Genomic DNA, 4,408 nt, shown 5'->3' with positions numbered 1-4,408 from the left:
GGGAAGAGAGGAAGAAATATCACAGAACACACAGTAACTGAGATCATGTAACTCAACAATCTACTCACTACTCTAATGAGTTTTTTCCACATGCTTATGATGTTTAAGCAAATTGTTTTTTTTTTTAACTATCATATTTCAGCAATGCCAAGGTCTGCCTTTTTCTTTCTCATATTTTACCTTCTCTGTAACTGAGATGCAAATTATGCTGATGAACCCTTTCTTTGCCTGGCAGCAATCATAATGTAGTTGTCACTTTGTTAAAAAAAAAAAAAAAAAATCAAAAGTTTCAGCATCAAAACTTGCAAAATTAAGTTTCAGGATGTTGGAGGAAAATTAAGGACACTTTTTAAATCTATAAGATACAAATGTTGTGGGTGGAGATGAGAAGGGCATGGATCAAGCTGGTTGAGTAAGTTCCAAACAAAATTCTAAGGTAGAATCCCATGAAATCATTGTAAAACTGACTTAAGAGCCCAACTCCCAGGGTCTTTAGTTAGTTTGGCCCTTAATTGGACAAAGAAAAATGTATGGAGAAGCATCGACCTTGGTGACTGTCAACTGAAAAGCAATGTGGAAGAGTCATACTCAGAATTGTGAGAAATTCTAGGAATTCTTAACCAACATAGTTTACTAATATTGTTGATTATATGTATGGCAAGAGTAATATATAGTTAAAAACTAGTGCCTAAATAATACTGAAATGGGAGCATTCCCTGATTCTCCTAGTAGGACGTGTGGCAGAGGTGTGGCTGGCCTGTTTGGTTGTCCAGCAGCTCAAACCCCCAGGGAGAGCATGCAGAATGGCAGGTGCAGAGGCCTGGCGAGGCTTTGGGCTCCAGCTCCCCGTTAGTGTCTAGGGGTGGGTGCCTGCAACCCCAGTGTTACAAAGCTCTTTCAGCTTTGCTGTCCACAGATGGCTTAAGCGTTAACCAGCTCAATGGACCCCCTGCCTTTTCACGAGAGCAGAGGGCCAGTGTGACAGTTTTCTGTATCCTGCGTTCTTGTCCAGTGTCCCGGAAAAATCGGGTCACACACCTACTCGACGGATGAACGCGAGGTTTTATTGAATGGTGGAGGTGGCTTTCAGCAGGATGGACGGGGAGCCAGAAGGGGTGGATGGAGTGGGAAGGTGACCCTCTCCTGGAGTTGGGCTGCCCAGCGGCCGGATTCCTCTCTGACCACCCCAAACTGAACTCCTTTCAGAGTTCAGATGTTCCCCCCCTTCTCCCTCTCTCTGCCGCATGTTCCACTGTGTGTCTGCTGGTCCGCTGGCTTGTTGGTCTGCTTCTGGAGCTGAGAGTTCCGGGTTTATACGGGTGCAGGATAGAGGTCATGGTGGACCAAAAGGCAACTTTTTGGCATGAAAACAAGAATGCCTGTTCTCATTTAGGGCCACGGGTCTTCAGGCTTGAGGGTGGAGCCTTTTCCGGGAACTGCCCTCTTCTCCCCAGAATTTCCAACTCCTGTCCGTATCAATACCGTCAGAGCTCTTTCAATCGGCAGAAAGCAAAAATTCTAAGTGATAAATAAAACAATGTGTTATAGCTTGATTAACAACATTTTTCTTTCCTACCACATAAAACAATTGTGAGTCTTACAATTGGTCTTCTCAATGAAACATAGTATATAATAAATAAGCCAAGGACAAATCACAAAGAACGATTCACGTTAGCTGGAAAAGTATAAGCAATACAGTTGACTCATGAACAGTGGGCGGATTAAGGGCACCAATCCCCACCACTGATGGAAAAAGTGAAACTCTGTAAAATATTTGAAGAGATTTATTCTGAGCCAAATGTGAGGACTGTGACCTGTGACACAGCCCCAGGAGGTTCTGAGAAGTGTGAACAAAGTGGTTAGGTTACAGCTTGGTTTCATTTGGTTTTATAGTTTTAGGGAGATATAAGACATCAGTTGATACAGGTAGGGTATGCATTGGTTTGTCCAGAAAGGTGGGACAACTTGAAACAAGGGAGGCTTATACGTCATAAATGGATTCACAGATTTTCTGACTGGCAGTTGGTTGAAAGAGTTAAGTTACTATCTAAAGACCTGGAATCAATAGAAAGGAGTGTCTGGGATGAGATGAGGGACTATGGAGGCCAAGGTTCTTATTAAGTAAATGAAGTCTCATAGGGGACTGCCCTTAGAGGCAATAGATGGCAAATGTTTCCTATGCGACTTTCAATCCATACTGGATTCTCAGTTAACCTCTTCAGGATCAGGAAAAGACCTGAAAAGGGAAGGGGATTCTCTTTAGAATGTAAATTTCTCCCACAAGAGACAACTTTGCAGGGCCATTTCAAAACATATAAAAGAAACACATTTTGGGTCAAAATGTTTTATTTATTTCAGGGCCTGCTATCTGCCCTGTGATGTTATACTGGAGTCAGTTTGGAATTTGGTATCTTATTGCTACAGAGAGTTTGTTTTGTCAGTCTTAAGATCTCTGTTTTAATGTTATTGTTGGTCAGCTGTGCCTGAATTCAAAAGGGAGGAGAGTATGAGGCATGTCCAACCCCACCTTCTCATAATGGCCTAAACTAGCTTTTCAGGTTTCTTTTGGAATCCCCTTGGCTGAGAAAAGGGGTACATTCCATCAGTTGGGGGGCTTAGAATTTTATTTTTAGTTTACACCATGCAGTCCAAAATCTACCAATAACTTTTGACTCCCCAAACACTTAACTACTAATGGCCTACTGTTGACTGCAAGCCTTACTGATAACACAAAGAGTTGATTAACACAGATTTTGTACACTATGTTTATTGCATACAGTATTCTGACAATAAATAAGATACAGAAAAGAAAGTATTATTATGAAAATGATAAGAAAGAGAAAATATACTTCCTATTTAATTGAGTAGAAGTGGATCATCATATAAAGGTCCTCATCCTTGTCATCTTCAGGTTGAGTAGACAGAGAACGGTGAGGGTCTTGCTGTCTCAGGGGAGGCAGAGGCAGAGAAAGTCAGTTTATAAGTGGACCCGTGCAGTTCAAACCTGTATTGTTTGAGAGTCAACTGTTCTCTCTTCAGTGAATTTGCAGTTCTACAATAGAGAAAGCAATAACATTGAACCTTTGAATCCATCTGTGTTTAAATGTTGGGTGCCCAAGGGTAAGCTATTTTACTTTTCTGAGGCCTCAGGTTCTCCATTTGTAAAACAATTAAAATAATGCCTCCCACAAAGCATTGTTGTAAGTAAGTCAGTACAAGAAACCCAACTCCTCATTCACAGAGAGCATTTAAAAGTGGTTACTGTTAATTTTATTTATTTATATTTACACATTTCTCAGCCAGGCATTCAAGGACTTCCACAACACAGTCTCAATGCCTATTACTTGCCACAGAAATTATTTGCTGCTTCTTTGCCTCTATGGTTTGGTTCCTACTTTTAATGCCTTCCCCCTCAACCCTTCCTCCTCACGTCAAACTTCAAATACTGCTTCTCATTCTGTATTCAGCTCATTTGTTACTCTGTATTCCCTGTTAACTGATAGATTTGGATGCTTAAGTTGATTTAGTTTCAATTATTTAGGTAAACATCCCCAATAGGTGGTAATACCCAGTTTCCTTTGTATCATATCAGACGGCATATGATGTTTGATTGTCCCACTTTTAGTGACAGCTAGATTTGGGGTTTGAGATGCTGTCAGACCGATCATTCCATCATGAAGATTTCCATTAACCTTTTAACTAATGGTTCAGCATACACTGATGAATTCCATTGATAATTCAGTAATTGAAATATGACCATTTTCCAATTCCATCATTCTTTCTGCATGTATTAAAGGAGATTCTTCCATAAAGAAGAGCATGCACAAGTTAATTACTTGGTTACCCGAAACACAGCTTGCATAGGAAAAGGAAATGGATGTTTGGTTCTTCCTCTACTAATTTTTAAAGTAAACAGATTGGATCTAGAGAGCCCCAAATGGAGACCAAGGAGTATTTTTTTCTTGAGAGTCTTACTAAACAAATGGAATCTTACATATTTTGTGTGTTACGTGATTTGTATATTATTGTTGATGCTCAGTTGTCCTATTGTAGGCCAATAGGAGGGAGCCCTTTCCATTTGTTTTTTGTTTTTTTTTTTTGTTTTATGAGACCACTGGTCTAGATAAATTCCTTATTTCCTACTTACAATAAGATGTCCCAGGTTTATCTTCCCATTTTTTGCCCTAGGCCTAGTTAAGATCAGCTACTTCACCAAAATTCCTAGAATATTTTAGTAGAAATCATGTTTAGAAAATATAAGAATTATCCTTGTTACTGGGCACTTTCTGGCAATAGAGTCAGCAAACAAAAGTTTTTTTAAGAGAAAAAAATGAATTTGTCATTCAAATTCAAGACTGAAGATTTTTATTTAACCTAGTTTACTTTATACGGGTATCTCTTTTCAATT

The sequence above is a fragment of the Colobus angolensis genome, unplaced genomic scaffold, assembly GCF_000951035.1.
Source record: "Colobus angolensis palliatus isolate OR3802 unplaced genomic scaffold, Cang.pa_1.0 Scaffold353, whole genome shotgun sequence".
NCBI classification, from domain to species: domain Eukaryota; kingdom Metazoa; phylum Chordata; class Mammalia; order Primates; family Cercopithecidae; genus Colobus; species Colobus angolensis.
This window is presented reverse-complemented; position numbering follows the sequence as displayed.